The following is a 20,548-nucleotide window of genomic DNA, read 5'->3' as shown; positions in this document are numbered from 1 at the left end:
GTGTAGAGACAATATGGTACCCAGCTGTGTTAAATCAAACCCTCCTTGTCCCGATAAGACTTCACCAGCAAGGATAACAGATTTATGACTTTGGGAGAATAAACTTTCGATAACCCCACCTTTTATATGTCTCACTATATAATCCTATATGTATGTATTTTAACAGTTTTAATGAGGGCACAAGAAGACTTTTTTGTTTGACCCTGTCAAACTTGATTACTGTACATAACTTTCCCATATTCCACATAATTATTTCTAAACCACCTGTATAAGATGTTCTTATCTAATCAGGCTGTAATTCAATTGTAATTCAACTACTGTCAACGTTTTTTTCTTTTCTAATTGGCGCTTACTTAAAAACTAAAAATGAACTATCCTAATGAACTTTTAACCAGTAAACTATCTTATAAAAAATATCCGAAAGAAGCAGAGAGGTTATCTAAAGTTCAACATATTTAAAAATGAAGACTTTCTATATTTATGGAGTAAAATATTAATCTTTATTAACCACTTAAGGACCAGGCCTCTTTTTCAGACTTGGTGTTTTCATGTTTAAAACTGTTTTTTTTGCTAGAAAATTACTTAGAACTCCCAAACATTTTATATTGTTTTTTTTCTAACACCCTAGAGAATAAAATGGCGGTCATTGAAATACTTTTTTTTACACCGTATTTGCGCAGCGGTCTTACAAGCGCACTTTTTTTTTTTTTTTAAATGCACTTTTTTTGAATAAAAAAATAAGACAACAGTAAAATTAGCCCAATTTTTTTTTATATTGTGAAAGATAATGGTATGCCAAGTAAATTGATACCCAACATGTCACGCTTCAAAATTGCGCCCGCTCGTGGAATGGCGTCAAACTTTTAGCCTCAAAAATCTCCATAAGCGACATTTAAAAAATTCTACAGGTTGCATTTTTTGCGTTACAGAGGAGGTCTAGGGCTAGAATTATTGCTCTCGCTCTACCAATCGCGGCAATACCTCACATGTGTGGTTTGACCACCGTTTTCATATGCGGGCGCTACTCACGTATGCGCCCGCTTCTGTGCGCAAGCTCGTCGTGACGGGGTGTTTTTAAAAAAAAATTTTTTTTTTTCTTATTTATTTTAATTGATTTTATTTATTTTTACACTGTTTTTAAAAAAAAATAAAAAATGGATCACTTTTATTCCTATTACAAGGAATGTAAACATCCCTTGTAATAGAAAAAAGCATGACAGGTCCTCTTAAATATGAGACCTGGGGTCAAAAAGTCCTCAGATCTCATATTTGGGCTAAAATGCAAAAAAAAGAAAAGAAAATCTGACATTTAAAAAAAAAAATATACCTTTTAAGAGGTATGGGCGGAAGTGACGTTTTGACGTCGCTTCCGCCCTCCTATGGTATAGAGACGAGTGGGGGCCATCTTAGCCTCACTTGTCTCTATGCCCAGCTAGGAAGAGGACCCGATCGCCTCCGCCGCTACCGACGGCTCCGGTAAGCGGCGGAAGGTGCGGGAGGGCGGCGGGAGGGGGGGTTGCACCTCTCCCGCCGCCGATGGCGGTGATCTCGCGGCGAATCCGCCGCTGAGACCACCGTTATCGTACAGCTGACCGCCGCCTGAAGAGATGGATATCTCGGTTGTGGCAGCAGCTGCTGCCGTTACCGAGATATCCCTCTTCAAAAAAAAGGACGTACATCCCCGTGAGGCGGTCCACAAGTGGTTAATGTATACTAACTATTGCTTTACTATTGAATAATATTGATAAGACCACTACTATAAGATAATATCAATAAAACATATGCAAATGAATATAAATAACGTTAAATATATTGGTTAATATGAAATTCTACTACACTCCTTCCCTTTCCTGGTGCCAACATGGCAGGAAACATAGTAGTATGCTGCCATGTATTTCCACCAAGAAAGGAAAATTATGGTAAGTATTTGATATAATTTTCCATTTTCCTTCTGGCAGCATGGCAACATACTACCATATCTATGCTGCCATTGATTGGTGCCAGAAAAGGAAAATGACATTAGGTATTTGATGCAATTTGGCGCAGAGCACTCACCAATTTGATACAATTGTCTGTTTTTCTGGCACCAATATGGCAGCATACCACCACACGTATACTCTGCTATTTTTGCAATCTCTCTCAACTGGAGAGATTTGCATTTGCTTTCTCTCCCAGTAGGAACCTAGGCCCTGTTCTTCCTCACTCTACCAGGAAAAAAAAATATATATACTTTTCAATTTTTCTTTATTAAATGTTTTACATATTAAAATAAAAATGAGGTAGACTATAATCAGGTATTCATATATTCAGTCAAGTAATACAAAAGTGTAGTAAAAAAAAAAAGTAACATAGGAACAACAATAAGAACAGGAGAAAAGGAAAATGCAGTATACTCTGTGAGCATAAGGATACAAATGTAGACATACCCATAGCGGATCTAGAATAAGAAAAAATAAGAGGTTTGCTCTGTGAACCATACCAGTGCACCCATGGTTGCCACAAGGGGGTCATGTGGGAATAAGTACCATTAGTGGAAGAAAAGTTTCATATTGAAAGTGAAGAAGAGTTGTCTTAAGTCAGGGGTGTCCAAACTTTTTTCAAAGAGGGCCAGATTTGATGAAGTGAACATGTGTGAGGGCCAACCATTTTGCCTGACATTCTTTGAACCATTAAAATTCAGTCTAAGTGTGTTTGTTTGAGCACTAATGCACTGCCCAACAAGAATTATCTTGCCTTTGTGGCTGTGTGTGGTAAAGAGATGAGCTTGGGCGTATTATTTGGATATACTGTATTTATTAGCGTATAACACGCACCTTCACTTTAAGGGAAGGGGAGGGAAGTTTTAGGGGAAAAAAAAATTAAGATAAAGAACTGTGAAGCAAAATAATGATCAGCGCCCATCTGCAGCTGCACCATTGCCAGGAATGTAGCCCCTCCATTGCCAGGAATGCAGAACCCACCATTTCCAGGAATGCCCCCACCATAGTCATGAATGCAGCACCATTGCCAGGAATGCACAACCATAGCCAGGGACGCACTGACGAGCGCCAAAGATTACCTACAGGAGCATCTCCTGTTTACATGGCAGCCTCTTTAATAGAAAGTCTCACCTCCTTTAATGGATAGAACAGTCGCCCAATGTCGGCACCGGAGACGGGACTACCTATTACAGAGGCTGCCCGTAAGCAGGAAATTTTCCTGTGTGTGTACGGCGCTCGGTCCCGCCTCCTCCCTGTCCCTTCCAAGGCATATACATCTTTTGTGGCCCCGGTGCTGGGAGATCGGTGGGGCCACAAAAGATATATATGTCCAAATAACTAGGCGGGCTGTTCAAAACCGGAACGCGGGCTGGACTTTGGACATGCCTGTCTTAAGTACTTCAGAGATTGTGGGAGGGAGGGAAGATTTCCATTGTTGTAGTAATACCAATCTGGCAGCCATTAAAATGTGTGTCACCACAATTTGCTTGGGGAAATCGCTATGGGGGGTAGCTGCAATTTCATATAAAATTACCATACCATAGTTGATGCATCAGCGTTCCCACCTGGCTCCTCTCCAGCAGAGGTTAGATGACACGGTGCTAAATTTAGAGATATGGGTGTTCCGTATCACAGGTGTTCCCATAGATTTACATTTCTAGTGGTTTGAAATTCTCTGCCATGTCCATTTCCCATGCAAGATAGAATGAGGATTTTTACAAAGATAGGTTTTTATCTTGTAGTAGGGCATAAAACAGTGATATGTCTCCCTTTTTAGGTTCTTTACTTTTTTGGTAGTAGTGTACAGTATTGCGGGAGATGGTAGGGAGAGTAAGGGATTGTGGTGAAGGTATGAAGCAATCTGCAGATAAACCTAATATTCACTCAGATAGTTGGTACTCTACCTGAAGATCTGAGAAGGTGTTTAAGGAATTATTCCTATATAGGTCATAGAGCCACATTATAACTTTGTTGGACCAGTGAGTTCATGTCAGGTCTTCAGGTAGAGTACCAACTATCTGAGATATAGGTAAGGTTGTTACTCAACTGGTTTTGGGTAGATACTGAAGGCTCTTCCAGGCTTGTAAAATTGTGGGCAATAGATGAAGTATACCAGTGATGGCGAACCTTGGCACCCCAGATGTTTTGGAACTACATTTCCCATGATGCTCTGGCACTCTGCAGTGTACTGGAGCATCATGGGAAATGTAGTTCCAAAACATCTGGGGTGCCAAGGTTCGCCATCACTGAAGTATACCATATAATTTGACTGGGTGATAAGGTTAGGATGCTTTTTCCTGGTACTGATTTGGCCTCAATTTCTGCCCATAGTGAAGTGGGAGACTGGGCAAACCACCCTCTGAGGTGGGCTAAGTAATAATAATTTTATTACAATGTGTCGAAGGCCAGAAAAAAAACATTTTGATTGGAATTGAGCTACAATGTTAACTTGTCATCAAAGCTGTCATTGCTGACCACATGAGAATTATAGTTAACTGGATGTTATGTTGGTTCTGAGGTTTCAACTCTAAGACACTGGCCTGGAAATAATTGGGTTTTTCCTACATACATGTAAAATCCATTTCTTGGAGTACATCACAGGACAACAGAGCAGGCTATAATCATGACTATGTGGGTGCGCTACCTATAGGTGCATGGACGCTGGCAGATCAATAAAACAGGAATGCCTCCCTATAACCCCTACTACACAGGAAGTACTTCACGTTTGTAGAAGGCAATGAAATTCCAAAAAGAGGGGAGGGATCTCTGTGTCCCACGATTATTATTATACAGGATTTATATAGTGCCAGCACTTTTTTCAGATATTACAGTTACAATACAATTTGGCACAAGAGGAATCAGAAGGCCCTGCTTGTTAGAGCTTACAAGCTAGGAGGGAGTGTTGAGTGATTCTAAAGGTAATAACTGTGGGAGATGGGCTGATGAAACAAGTACAAAAACAGTGTATTAGTAAGAAGCAGGAAAGGCTTAAAGAGAGAGATTAAAGGGGATCAGGAAGGTTCTTCTCAATGAGGTGGCAGCTCAGCTGTGATGTACTGAAAACATTTTTTTTATTGTATATCACAGGGCACAGAGCAGGCTATAATCATGACTACGTAGGATGTCCCAAAGCAAGGGGTGGGAGACGCCACAATAATCACTGCCATCAATCCAAAAAGGACCTACTCTGTGGCCCTAACCTCCAGATGGTAAAACCTTGTGAATGTATATACCAAAAACCATGTAGCGACCTTGTAAACCTGAGCCACCGATGCCTTTTTGCAGATAGCCCAAGATGCCCCCACGCTCCTGGTAGAGTGCACTCTCACCCGAAAGGGTGAGAGTGCACTCTACCCTTTAAACCAAAGGCTTAAATGAGTATTCGGCGGATCCAATGCAAAATAGTTGTATGCACCCTTCTGGCAGCACCGACCAGGATTCCTGACCTGTACCGACAAACTCAAGTAAATCCTGAACTACAGCCAGAGTATGCAGTGATCTTTCCCCTGCCGACTGTGGCCTAGCAAAACAGAAAGGCAAGACACTGGCCTCATCAAGATGCAAGACTAGGAGGAACGGCTCCTTACAGGAATGAGCCGTCACCTCTGATACTCCTTCTGCCAAAGTGATTGACTAGAAGGTGGCTTCTTTGGTTACTAAGGACTAAGTCTCTCGAATTGGTTAAAAAGGCGGCTTCTGTAAGAACAGCCAAGATCTCCCAAGGGTGGACTGATAGGTGGGACTGTCCGTGATAAACCCTGCATGAAGTACGAATTAGGGAGTGAGAAAAATGGTCTCTGGAAAAAATGATAGAGCACAATAAGATTCCCAGGTCCTGTAATGGAAGCTCCCTGAAGCTGTCTTTCTGGCGCTCAACAGTGTGGAGATAACAGGACCCAAAAAAAAACCCGATCTTTCCAGACCTGGGCTTTAATAGCCAAGCCTTCAAACCTAGCGATCATAAGTAGGATAAACTATAGGACCTAAGAAAATAAATCCAGCCAGACCAGAAGTGTTCAAAGGGTGTCCCCTGCCCGATTTACTATGCTGGTGTACCAAGCCCAACTGGGCTAGGCCAGGTTACCACTATTATCAGTGTTGCCACCTCCCAGATCCTGCACAAAAGACGTGGCAATAGTTGAACCAAGAAGGCATAGATTAGGGTTAACTGGTCCCCAAGGTGTTGCCAGTGGGACTTGTGTCCCGGACACAACCTATCCAACTTGTAGACCCTGGAAGCCAGTAGATCCACATTCAGAGTTCCCTAACGCTGGCAATTTGCCAAGAACGTCTCAGGATGCAGGGACTTCTGTCCCGGTATTAGTCGCTGTTGACTGGGAAAAAAACCCTGCCAGTTTTCTCTACCTACAATATGTACTGCTGATAGAGACTTCACATGCTGTTCTGCCCCCAGACAATGTGGGTCACCTATTCCTGAACCGCATGACTCCTGGTGCTGCCCAAGAGGTTGATATACGCCACTGTCTTGGCATTTGTCGGACTGAACCCTGACCACAACCTGTGTCACTGGTCCATCCAACAATCCAAAACAAGGTTTACTGCCCAAAGTTCCAACATGTTGATGGGCAGTATTCTTTCCTGTAGAGCCAAGCAACCTCCCAAAACAGACACTGGTGAAAAAAATGAAGTACTTCCTGTGTATCTGCCAGTGTCCATTCACCTATAGGTGGTGCATAACCAACACAATTATAGCCTGCTCTGTGTCCTGTGATGTACGATAAAGAAAGTATATAGTTCAAGAAAGTCAAATCAACATAGGCCAGAGGTATGCTTTAAGCAACAGGATCCACAAAACTGGCAGGATATTGGCATTTTCAGATATAGAGATGAGCAGTGGTTGGGTCCATGTTTTTCTCATATCAGGGTTAATTTAACACAGTGGTTTTCAACCCTGTCCTCAAGTACCTCCTATAGGCCATGTTTTGGGAATTTCTTAGATAAAATAGCTGTCCAAAATTGCAAGCCATTAACGCTCATTTAAAGCACCTGTGCAAGACAAAGGAAAACCTGCAAACATGGCCTGTTGGAGGTACGTTTAGGGCCGGTGCACACAGCGATGCGCGGCGAGGCGTCTCCGACTTGCCTCGCCGCGACCTGCACGGACCTCAGCGGCGACTTGCAGAGGACTTCTGTATAGAAGTCAATGCAAGTCGCCCCAAAGTAGTACAGGAACCTTTTTTCTGAGTCGGAGCGACTCGAGTCGCTCCTCTCAGAACGGTTCCATTGTACAGAATGGGGGCGACTTGCGGGAGCGAGGCGAGGCGAGCCGTGTCGCCTCGCCTCGCGCCGCAGTGTGAACCGGCCCTAAGGCCGGGTTCACACCGCTGCGATGCGGGAACGCCGCGAATCCGTGGCATTTTCCCGCATCGCATTACTCCCGCCGGCAGTTCACACTGCCCTATGCGGACGGCTGGGAGTGTCAATGATATGTTAATGACACCCCCAGATCCGTCCGCATATCGCAGTGCGATCTGCCGACTCCCACAGGAATCGGATCGCATGGTGTGAACACCCATGCGATCCGATTCTGTTGCGGACCAAAAAAAGGGTCCCGTGCGAGTTTGCTGCGGGAGCGATGCGAATTCAGACATACTATCTGTATGGCTGTACTCGCATCGCTACGGAGATCGGATGTGATTTGCGGTGCGAATCACATCCGGATCTCCCCCTGCAGCAGTGTGAACCCAGCCTAAGAGATGCTTAAATACGGTTTTACATAAAATAGCATAGTCCGTAGGGTCCCATAGTGAATTGGCCCACCTTTTGCAGCTTTAATAGCTTCAACTCTTCTGGGAAGGCTGTCCACAAGGTTTAGGAGTGTGGCTATGGGAATGTTTGACCGTTCTTCCAGAAGAGCATTTGTGAAGTCAGGCACTGATGTTGGACGAGAAGGCCTGCCTCACAGTCTCCACACTAATTCATCCCAAAGTTGTTCTATCAGGTTGAGGTCAGGACTCTGGGCAGGCCAGTCGTGTTCCTCCACCCCAGGAACTCATCCATGTCTTTATGGACTTTTTTTTCTGCACTGGCGGGCAGTCAAACTGTTCCCACAAAGTTGGAAGCATTAAATTGTTCAAAATGTCTTGGTATGCTGGTGCCTTAAGAATTCCCTTTACTGGAACAAAGGGGCCAAGCCCAACCCCTGAAAAACAACCCCACACTATTATCCCTACTCCACCAAATGGTTTGTACCAGTGCACTAACAAGGCCCTTAAAGACATGGATGAGTGAATTTGGGGTGGAGGAACTTGACTGGCCTGACCTCAACCCGATATAACACCTTTGTGATGAATTCGAGCAGAGACTGCGAGCCAGGCCTTCTCGTCCAACATCAGTGCCTGGCCTCACAAATTCACTTCTGGAAGAATGGCCAAACATTCCCATAGACACACGCCTAAGTGTTGGGAACAGCCTTCCCAGAAGAGTTGAAGCTGTTATAGCTGCAAAGGGTGGACCAACTCAATATTGAACCCTATGGACTAATGCTGGCCATACACTATACGAAAAATCAGATGAACCCAATTGTAAAAAAACAAATGTTCGGCCGCGAGCGCAAAGATGGTGCCATTTATGTTTGTTTTTTTACATATACCTAGTGCAGACAGATCGGATGGGAAACACATTAACCTTTCAATTTATAATGGATTCTCTTAATTTGCATAGATTTCCTCTCACTTCCTGCTTGGCTATGGGGCAGGAAGTGAAGGGAAATCTATGCAATGGGACAGGGATGATAAAAAAATAAACTGACAGGGTCTATAACCCTCCCTTATTCTATCAAAAATGAAAAAAAAAAAGAAGTGTTGCCTATAGTTCTACTTTAACCACTTGCCGACCGCCGCACGACGATATACGTCGGCAGAATGGCACGGGCAGGCATATGGGCGTATATATAAGTCCCTGCCTGCCCGCGGGTGGGGGGCCCGATCGGGCCCCCCCCCGGTGCCTGCGGCGGTCGGCATTCCTTCGAGAGCGATCCGTGATGAGGGGGCGGCCATTCATTCATGGCCACCCCCTCGCGATCGCTCTCGACGAATGGAAATCCTCCGTGACATCACTTCCTCTCCTGTAATGTAAACACAGGAGAGGAAGTGATGTATTCTCTCCTCCGTGTCGGTATTTTTCGTTCCGGCACCGAGGAGAGAGGTTCTGTGAGTTGCACCAACACACCACACATACAGTAGAACATGCCAGGCACACTCACACCCCCCCTTTACCCCCCGATCACCCCCCCAATTACCCCTGCCCCCCCAGTCACAGTGACACCAATTGCTTTTTTTTTTTTTTTTTTTTTGCATTGGTGTCATTTGTGACTGTAATAACTGTTAGGGCAGTTAGGGTTAGCCCCCTTTAGTTCTAATGTACCCCCCTAACCCCCCCAATAAAGGTTTAACCCCGTGATCACCCCCCGTCGCCAGTGTCACTAAGGCTGGGTTCACATTGCAGCGGTTTGAGAACGGATGTGATTCGCACCGCACTGCAGTGCAAATCACATCCGATCTCTGTGCGATTCGAGTTCAGCCATACAGATAGTATGGCTGAATTCGTGTCGCACCCGCCGCACCCGCCGCAAACTCGCACGGGACCCTTTTTTTGGTCCGCAGCAGAATCGGATCGCATGGGTGTTCACACCATGCGATCTGAGTTTGCAGATCGCACTGCGATATGCGAACTGATCTGGGGGTGTCATTATTTCACTGACACTCCCAGCAGTTCGCATAGGGCAGTGTGAACTGCCGCCGGGAGGCATGCGATGCGGGAACCCGCCGCGGATTTGTGGCGTTCCCGCATCGCTCCAGTGTGAACCCAGCCTAATAAGCGATCATTTTTCTGATCGCTGTATTAGTGTCACAGGTGACGCTAGTTAGGCAGGTAGGTATTTAGGTTCGCCGCAACTTTTTATAGCGCCAGGGACCCCCATATACTACCGCATAAAGCCCCCTGATTGCCCCCTAGTTAACCCTTTCACCAGTGATCACCATATAACTGTTACAGGTGACGCTGGTTGGTTAGTTATTTTTTTATAGTTTCAGGGCACCCGCCATTTATTACCTAATAAAGGTTTAACCCCCTGATCACCCGGCGGGTGTCATTTGTGACTGTAATAACTGTTAGGGCAGTTAGGGTTAGCCTCCTTTAGTTCTAAGGTACCCCCCTAGGGTGCCCACGTGTCCCGGATTGCCCGGGACATTCCCGCAATTAGCAGGTCTGTCCCGGGTCCCGGGCACCTTCATTCCGGGACAATACAGTGTCCCGGAATGAAACGGATACAGCCATTTACGATTTTAATTGATTGTGGAATGTCGATGATGTAATTCGGCCGGGGCAGCCCAGTGGTGTAGCGTGGGGGTGGGCAGCCCAAGTGACTTCTTCCAGGCTCCACACATCTCCAATGAGGCAGACTCCTCAGCAACTGGATCTCCCCCCGCCCAGAGACTCCAGTGGTCCAGCCTGCCCTGTCCCCCATGATTCCTCAGCTGCGTGCCATCGCCCAATGCAGGCAGCCCATGTGTGAGTGGGAGGGGCGGTGCTGCTCCGTCCAGGCGAGCGTACAGCGGCCGCTGGCAGAGTTCCCGGCCTGCGGGGATAGCAGTCATCTGACTATGGATGATCTGCATGGAGTACTGGCCTGGAGTGGTGATTGAAATCCACCAATCTGCCATATGTTTGTGTGGGGTGTGGGGAAGTAGTCAGTAGTGTGAGTAGTGCAGAAAGAAGTGTAGTGGTCAGGTAGGTCAGTGCAGGGCACAGAGAAGTCAGTGTAGTGGGTAGGTGGGTCAGGGTAGAGGTCAGGTAGGTTATAGTGGTCAGGTGGCTCAGTGTAGAGGACAGGTAGGTCAGTGTAATGGATAGTATAGTGGACAGGTAGGTCAGTGTAGTGGATAGTATAGTGGACAGGTAGGTCAGTGTAGTGGACAGGTAGGTCAGTATAGTGGACAGGTAGGTCAGTGTAGTGGACAGTATAGTGGACAGGTAGGTCAGTGTAGTGGACAGGTAGGTCAGTGTAGTGGATAGTATAGTGGACAGGTAGGTCAGTGTAGTGGACAGTATAGTGGACAGGTACGTCAGTGTAGTGGACAGGTAGGTCAGTGTAGTGGACAGTATAGTGGACAGGTAGGTCAGTATAGTGGACAGGTAGGTCAGTGTAGTGGACAGTATAGTGGACAGGAAGGTCAGTGTAGTGGACAAGTAGGTCAGTGTAGTGGACAGTGTAGTGGACAGGTAGGTCAGTGTAGTGGTTAGTGTAGTGGACAGGTAGGTCAGTGTAGTGGACAGTATAGTGGACAGGTAGGTCAGTGTAGTGGATAGTATAGTGGACAGGTAGGTCAGTGTAGTGGACAGTATAGTGGACAGGTAGGTCAGTGTAGTGGACAGTATAGTGGACAGGTAGGTCAGTGTAGTGGACAGTATAGTGGACAGGTACGTCAGTGTAGTGGACAGGTAGGTCAGCATAGTGGATAGTATAGTGGACAGGTAGGTCAGTGTAGTGGACAGTATAGTGGACAGGTAGGTCAGTATAGTGGACAGGTAGGTCAGTGTAGTGGACAGTATAGTGGACAGGAAGGTCAGTGTAGTGGACAAGTAGGTCAGTGTAGTGGACAGTATAGTGGACAGGTAGGTCAGTGTAGTGGACAGGTAGGTCAGTGTAGTGGATAGTATAGTGGACAGGTAGGTCAGTGTAGTGGACAGTATAGTGGACAGGTAGGTCAGTATAGTGGACAGGTAGGTCAGTGTAGTGGACAGTATAGTGGACAGGTAGGTCAGTGTAGTGGACAGTATAGTGGACAGGTAGGTCAGTGTAGTGGACAGTGTAGTGGACAGGTAGGTCAGTGTAGTGGTTAGTGTAGTGGACAGGTAGGTCAGTGTAGTGGACAGTACACTGGACAGGTAGGTCAGTGTAGTGGACAGTATGGTGGACAGGTAGGTCAGCATGGTGGACAGGTAGGTCAGTATGGTGGACAGGTAGGTCAGTATGGTGGACAGGTAGCTCAGTACAGTGGACAGGTAGCTCAGTACAGTGGACAGGTAGCTCAGTGTAGTGGACAGTATAGTGGACAGGTAGGTCAGTGTAGTGGAGAGTATAGTGGTCAGTGTAGTGGACAGGTAGGTCAGTGTAGTGGATAGTATAGTGGTCAGTGTAGTGGACAAGTAGGTCAGTGTAGTGGACAGGTAGGTCAGTGTAGTGGTTAGTGTAATGGACAGGTAGGTCAGTGTAGTGGACAGTACACTGGACAGGTAGGTCAGTGTAGTGGACAGTGTAGTGGACAGGTAGGACAGTGTAGTGGACAGGTAGGACAGTGTAGTGGACAGTGTAGTGGACAGGTAGGTCAGTGTAGTGGACAGGTAGGTCAGTGTAGTGGACAGGTAGGTCAGTGTAGTGGACAGTATAGTGGACAGGTAGGTCAGTGTAGTGGACAGTATAGTGGACAGGTAGGTCAGTGTAGTGGACAGGAAGGTCAGTGTAGTAGACAGGTAGTGGAGAGTGTAGTGGTCAGTGTAGTGGACAGGTAGGTCAGTGTAGTGGACAGTATAGTGGACAGGAAGGTCAGTGTAGTGGACAGGTAGGTCAGTGAAGTGGACAGGAAGGTCAGTGTAGTGGAGAGTATAGTGGTCAGTGTAGTGGACAGTATAGTGGACAGGAAGGTCAGTGTAGTGTACAGTATAGTGGACAGGAAGGTCAGTGTAGTGGACAGGTAGGTCAGTGTAGTGGAGAGTATAGTGGTCAGTGTAGTGGACAGGTAGGTCAGTGTAGTGGAGAGTATAGTGGTCAGTGTAGTGGACAGGTAGGTCAGTGTAGTGGACAGGAAGGTCAGTGTAGTGGACAGGTAGGTCAGTGTAGTGGACAGGAAGGTCAGTGTAGTGGACAGGAAGGTCAGTGTAGTGGACAGGAAGGTCAGTGTAGTGGACAGGAAGGTCAGTGTAGTGGACAGGTAGGTCAGTGTAGTGGACAGGAAGGTCAGTGTAGTGGACAGGAAGGTCAGTGTAGTGGACAGGTAGGTCAGTGTAGTGGAGAGTATAGTGGTCAGTGTAGTGGACAGGAAGGTCAGTGTAGTGGACAGGTAGGTCAGTGTAGTGGAGAGTATAGTGGTCAGTGTAGTGGACAGGTAGGTCAGTGTAGTGGACAGGTAGGTCAGTGTAGTGGACAGGAAGGTCAGTGTAGTGGACAGGAAGGTCAGTGTAGTGGACAGGAAGGTCAGTGTAGTGGACAGGTAGGTCAGTGTAGTGGACAGGAAGGTCAGTGTAGTGGACAGGAAGGTCAGCGTAGTGGACAGGAAGGTCAGTGTAGTGGACAGGAAGGTCAGTGTAGTGGAGAGTATAGTGGTCAGTGTAGTGGACAGGAAGGTCAGTGTAGTGGACAGGTAGGTCAGTGTAGTGGACAGGAAGGTCAGTGTAGTGGACAGGTAGGTCAGTGTAGTGGACAGGTAGGTCAGTGTAGTGGACAGGAAGGTCAGTGTAGTGGACAGGAAGGTCAGTGTAGTGGACAGGAAGGTCAGTGTAGTGGAGAGTATAGTGGTCAGTGTAGTGGACAGGAAGGTCAGTGTAGTGGAGAGTATAGTGGTCAGTGTAGTGGACAGGAAGGTCAGTGTAGTGGAGAGTATAGTGGTCAGTGTAGTGGACAGGAAGGTCAGTGTAGTGGACAGGTAGGTCAGTGTAGTGGACAGGTAGGTCAGTGTAGTGGAGGGAGCAGCTAACCTGGATGATGTCACTCGTTGCCATCCTGCTGTGCTGACCCGCAATCGGCACTGCATTACTATACACTTTTAAATCAAGAGGATTTCATGTGAGTACGTATTTGTTTTAATAAACTAATATTTTTTTAGCAAATCGGAAAGCACTTAGTATACTTCGTTTACCCGCATGTTCTAGAATATATCTGAGTATCAAGGCATTCATATCTTCCCCAAGGTGGGACAAGTGCTTTTGACCTTCTGTTGATTCAGGGGTCCACCTTTTGGATGTGAATAAGCATTTCTTGTGGTGGAGGGCGCTGTCACCCATTAAGGATAACAGATTTTCCTTCACCCACATGGATACTTGTGCTGCTGTCTGGGCTCTGTGGTTCTATTGTGTACTAACTTATTTGGACTTTTATATGGCTTTATATTTGTGTGAGTTTTTAAGTGTTAGGTACTAGTGCACTGCCTTTTTTCTTATATGGCTATTTAGAGGGATGTGAATTTACCTTTAGTGTTCAGATGGCAACTTATTATTTATACCTTCCCAATGTAAGTTTAGACTGACAATATTAATTTATCATTGAGATCAGTGTAGTGGTCAGTGTAGGAATCAGGTAGGTCAGTGTAAGGGTAAGTGTAGGAATCAGGTAGGTCAGTGTAAGGGTTAGTGTAGGAATCGGGTAGGTCAGTGTAAGGGTAAGTGTAGGAATCAGGTAGGTCAGTGTAAGGGTAAGTGTAGGAATCAGGTAGGTCAGTGTAAGGGTAAGTGTAGGAATCAGGTAGGTCGGTGTAAGGGTAAGTGTAGGAATCAGGTAGGTCAGTGTAAGGGTAAGTGTAGGAATCAGGTAGGTCAGTGTAAGGGTAAGTGTAGGAATCAGGTAGGTCAGTGTAAGGGTAAGTGTAGGAATCAGGTAGGTCAGTGTAAGGGTAAGTGTAGGAATCAGGTAGGTCGGTGTAAGGGTAAGTGTAGGAATCAGGTAGGTCAGTGTAAGGGTAAGTGTAGGAATCAGGTAGGTCAGTGTAAGGGTAAGTGTAGGAATCAGGTAGGTCGGTGTAAGGGTAAGTGTAGGAATCAGGTAGGTCGGTGTAAGGGTAAGTGTAGGAATCAGGTAGGTCAGTGTAAGGGTAAGTGTAGGAATCGGGTAGGTCAATGTAGGGGTCAGTGTAGTGGTCATGTAGGTCAGTGTAATGGACAGTGGACCTTTTGTAGTATAAAGTATTTTTTAATTTTTTTTTATATACAACTTTAGTGCCTTAGATATAAAGAGCGTTTGTTTAATTATGTCAGCCTAACGCTGAAAAAAACAATTACATTCTTTGAATCTAAGTGGCCACCTGCAGCTACAATGTTAGAACAAGCATTTGTTTCATGTATGTTAGCCTAGCTAAGGCACTAAAGTTGCATATAAACCCCGCTCCGCTCTCAAGCCCGACCACCCACCATCTGCATTGTAAGCCAAGTGAAATATCTTAAATGGGTAAGGGGCGGTGCCACCCAGTGATGTCACATGACCAGTGCATGCTGGGGGGGTCCCTGAATGGCAGTTTGGAAATGTGGTCAACCTATACCCCCCTAACCCCCCAATAAAGGTTTAACCCCGTGATCACCCCCCGTCGCCAGTGTCACTAAGGCTGGGTTCACATTGCAGCGGTTTATGAGAACGGATGTGATTCGCACCGCACTGCAGTGCAAATCACATCCGATCTCTGTGCGATTCGAGTTCAGCCATACAGATAGTATGGCTGAATTCGTGTCGCACCCGCCGCACCCGCCGCAAACTCGCACGGGACCCTTTTTTTGGTCCGCAGCAGAATCGGATCGCATGGGTGTTCACACCATGCGATCCGAGTTTGCAGATCGCACTGCGATATGCGAACTGATCTGGGGGTGTCATTAACATTTCACTGACACTCCCAGCAGTTCGCATAGGGCAGTGTGAACTGCCGCCGGGAGGCATGTGATGCGGGAACCCGCCGCGCATTCGTGGCGTTCCCACATCGCTCCAGTGTGAACCCAGCCTAATAAGTGATCGTTTTTCTGATCACTGTATTAGTGTCACAGGTGACGCTAGTTAGGCAGGTAGGTATTTAGGTTCGCCGCAGCTTTTTATAGCGCCAGGGACCCCCATATACTACCGCATAAAGCCCCCTGATTGCCCCCTAGTTAACCCTTTCACCAGTGATCACCATATAACTGTTACAGGTGACGCTGGTTGGTTAGTTATTTTTTTTATAGTTTCAGGGCACCCGCCATTTATTACCTAGTCTCACTAGTGTACCCCTACATTTAGGGGTGTCTACTTTCCAAAATGGGGTCATTTGGGGGGGGGTTTGTGCCATCGGCATTTTATGGCCTTCAAAACTGTAACGCCCTTAGAAAGCCTGAAGGCAGTGCTTGGTTTTCGGGGCCCTGTACGCGGCTAGGCTCCCAAAAAGTCCCACATATGTGGTATCCCCGTACTCAGGAAAAGCAGCAGAATTTATTTTGGGTGTCATTTCACATATGCCCATGGCATGCGTGAGCAATATATCATTTAGTGACAACTTTGTGAAAAAAAAAAAAAAAAAAGTTTGTAATTTTCCCGCAACTTGTGGCAAAATATAAAATATTTCATGGACTCAACATGCCTCTCAGCAAATAGCTTGGGGTGTCTACTTTCTAAAATGGGGTCATTTGTGGGGGTTTTGTGCCATCTTGGCATTTTATGGCCTTCAAAACTGTAATAGGTAGTGAGGAGTGAAGTCAAATATTTACGCCCTTAGAAAACCTGAAGGCGGTTCTTGGTTTTCGGGGCCCCGTACGTGGCTAGGCTCTCAAAAAGTCCCACATATGTGGTATCCCCGTACTCAGGAGAAGCAGCAGAATTTATTTTGGGGTGTCATTTCACATATGCCCATAGCATGTGTGAGCAATATATCATTTAGTGACAACTTTGTGAAAAAAAAATAAAAAAAAATTAAAGTTTGTAATTTTCCCGCAACTTGTGGCAAAACATAAAATATTCCATGGACTCAAAATGCCTCTCAGCAAATAGCTTGGGGTGTCTACTTTCTAAAATGGGGTCATTTGTGGGGGTTTTGTGCCATCTTGGCATTTTATGGCCTTCAAAACTGTAATAGGTAGTGAGGAGTGAAGTCAAATATTTACGCCCTTAGAAAACCTGAAGGCGGTTCTTGGCTTTCGGGGCCCCGTACGCGGCTAGGCTCCCAAAAAATCCCACACGTGTGGTATCCCCGTACTCAGGAGAAGCAGCAGAATTTATTTTGGGGTGTCATTTCACATATGCCCATAGCATGTGTGAGCAATATATCATTTAGTGACAACTTTGTGTAAAAAAAAAAAAAAATTATTTTTTTGTCATTATTCAATCGCTTGAGGCAAAAAAATAAAATATTCGATGGGCTCAACATGCCACTTATCAATTTCCTTAGGGGGTCTACTTTCCAAAATGGGGTCATTTGGGGGGGTTTTGTACTGCCCTGCCATTTTAGCACCTCAAGAACTGAGATAGGCAGTCGTAAACTAAAAGCTGCGTAAATTCCAGAAAACGTACCTTAGTTTGTAGATGTGACAACTTTTGCGCAAACCAATAAATATACAGTTATTGACTTTTTTTTTACCAAAGACATGTGGCTGAATACATTTTGGCCTAAATGTATGACTAAAATTGAATTTATTGGATTTTTCTAATAACAAAAAGTAGAAAATATCATTTTTTTTCAAAATTTGCGGTCTTTTTCCATTTATATCGCAAAAAATAAAAATCGCAGAGGCAATCAAATACCATCAAAAGAAAGCTCTATTTGTGGGAAGAAAAGGACGCAAATTTTGTTTGGGTACAACATTGCATGACCGCGCAATTACCAGTTAAAGCAGCGCAGTGCCAAATTGTAAAAAGACCTCTGGTCATTTACCAGCAAAATGGTCCGGTCTGAAAGTGGTTAAGCACAAATTTCTGATAATTTTATGGAGAGGACTAAGAAAATAGAACCATGCCAATGGTGCAGCAGAAAACATAGCACAGTGAGGAAGGTTTGTGGTCCAGGATAATAGGACAGTCAAAATTATAAGCAGCGCCCCCCACAGTTGTGGAATGCGGGCCGCCCGCATATAGGAAGCAGTGCGCTTGCTTTATGGGGGCGCCAGGCTAATTTGCCTCTCAGCCCAGTCTGCCCCATAAGATTGGCACTACACTAACAGTGTAGAGCAAGCTGGCAGGGGCTCTTTCCGTGCTGCCCCCCTGCATAGTGCTGCCCTAGGCCTGGGCCTTGTTGGCCTAGGCCAGGATACAGCGTTGACGCCTGTTCTTTGAGATTAGCTGGCTTGAGAAGTTACAGTATGATCATAGACCTACAGTAAGTAATCAGATCTCTTTTGAAAGAGATGTCACTAGAGTGAAGAAAGAGATGATGAGGTCCATAAAACAGCGTTTGTTACCATGACAAGGAAATTGTAATTGTTGATGCCATAAGTAAGCTGAGGGTCACTTATCACCTATTGCTTGAAATGTCTACTTCAAACCTGAATTCATATTTCCTGGCTGAGGACTGACAAAGGAATCTGCTGGGGTATTCAAAATTAGCTGTAGGTAGTTACATTATATGAAACCATTCCCATGGTTCTGGCAAATGCTTGTTCCTGGCCACCATTCTCCTGTGAAGAGGGAGAAAGTGTTCTGGGGGTGCCTTCTGCATACAGCTGTATCTTTTCATCCCGTACCCTCAGGATTTCTTTCTATTAAACAGTAAAACTATCATCAGACCATGCTTTGCTCTTCTAAAGACACGTACACACGGGCGGACTGTATGGCCTACTTAGTCCGTCATACAATCCGACGGAAAGTCCGTCATACTTTCGAATGAACGGACTTGACCACACACGGATGCACAAACAGTCCGTTGAAAGCTTGCGCGATGACGTGTACGGCACGTACGACGGGACTAGAAATAGGAAGTCCAATACACAGCAATGCACCCTTCCGCCGTGTAAATCCTTTCTGAGCATGCGCCATTCTTAGTCCGTCGAACTAGCCTACTGACGAGCGGATTGTCCGCTGAAACCAAAGTATGACGGACAGAATTTCGAAAAATCCGAAATACTTAGTACGCCAGACTGCACGCTGAAAAAGTCCGCTGAAGCCCACACACGAGCGGACTGTCCGCTGAAATGTGTTTCGACGGACTAAGTAGGCCATACAGTCCGCCCGTGTGTACGCGGCTTAAGGAAGATTTATACTGCATAGTCTCCCGCGAGGTGCAGGAGTCTCCCGCATCTCTGCGGCGGCAGCTCCCACATGCCCGCAAGTTCCTTGCGAACTCCCGAGAGCGATCGGTGAGGTGGGGAACAGCTGTGAACACCGATCTCCTTTGTATCCATTTTCAGCTGACAGCCGCTTCTCCTTCTCTCCCTCCTGTGGCTGTCAGCTAAAAAGCTATGCAGGGAGATCACAGCTGTCCCCTCTGCTGCACCGATCATTCCTGGTTGCTTTGTGTGCTCCTCCCCCGGCCCCCTCCGTGTCCTTCTCCGCCCCCCCCCCCCCGTTCTCCTCCGGCCCCCCCGTTCTCTTCCACCCCTTCTGTCCTCTGCCCCCCCCCCCCCCCCGGGTCCCCTCCTCTCCTCTTCCGCCGGCTGCAGGGGGGGCACTAGGAATACTAGGAATAGGACACGGTGGGGGTTATTTACGAAAGGCAAACCCACTTTGTACTGCAAGTGCACTTGGAAGTGCAGTCGCTCTAAATATAAGGGGTAGATCTGAAATGAGGGGAAGCTCTGCTGATTTTATCATCCAATCATATGCAAGCTAAAATGCTGTTTTTTTATTTTCCTTGCATATCCCCCTCGGATCTACAGCAACTTTACTTCCAAATGCACTTGCAGTGAAAAGTGGATTTTCCTTTAGTAAATAACCCCCAGTGAGTGAGATCGCTTCTGTGTCCTGTGATAACTGAGCAGACTAAACTGTGTTTAGTCTGCTCAGTTTATGAATGAACAGGAGCCCTGTCTCCCGTTCATCTTTAGTGCTGAAAAGGGGACTGGGGAATCTGTGTCCTCAATCTCTTTGTCTGTCTCAAAGGAGAGAGGTCAGGGTTCTGCTTAGACCCCTGACATCTCACCAAAGCCCTCCAAAAAAATATTAAAAAAAAATGAAAAAGTGTAAAAAAATAAAATAAACTACTGACAGCACTCTCCTCTGCCCTACCAACACTGTCCACTGCCCCAACCCCCTCCCCCAAAAAGCACTTTAAAAAACAAATTAAATTGTAAAAAAAAAAAAATGTATTAAAAATAAAACAACTACTGACACCGTCCACTGCCACATACCACCCACCCTCCACCCCCACCCATGAAGCGCCACCTCCCTGAAATGAGTTTTTGCAGGTTGGGATGTCTGTATACTGTGGAAATTGTTTTATAGCTGCAATCTGGACAAAGTTCACCAGTATAATGAGACCTTTATGTGTAGTCAACAATTTCATTTAGGCTTCTGGTATATGCTTATTATGTGCCAATGAATCAGCACATAGGGATAAAATGAAATGGCATCTTCAATGCCTTGTTACAGTTTACAAAATTGAAATATGTAATCTATAGACCAGGGATATGCAATTAGTGGACCTCCAGCTTTGCAAAAGTCCCATCATGCCTCTGCCTCTGGGTGTCATGCTTGTGGCCGTCAGATTCTTGCTATGCCTCATGGGACTTGTAGTTCTGCAACAGCTGGAGGTCCGCTAATTGCATATCCCTGCTATAGACCAACTGTTGGCAGTGAGAAGATCTTCAAACATATTTTCTGGAGGCAGAGCCTATTTACACCCGTTTTCCATGAGCATAAAACTTACAACACATACCGCGTGTTTTACATTATTTAT

The sequence above is a fragment of the Lithobates pipiens genome, unplaced genomic scaffold (genome assembly GCF_037356315.1).
Source record: "Lithobates pipiens isolate NorthernLeopardFrog02 unplaced genomic scaffold, aLitPip1_a1.2 Scaffold_8, whole genome shotgun sequence".
NCBI lineage: Eukaryota > Metazoa > Chordata > Amphibia > Anura > Ranidae > Lithobates > Lithobates pipiens.
This window is presented reverse-complemented; position numbering follows the sequence as displayed.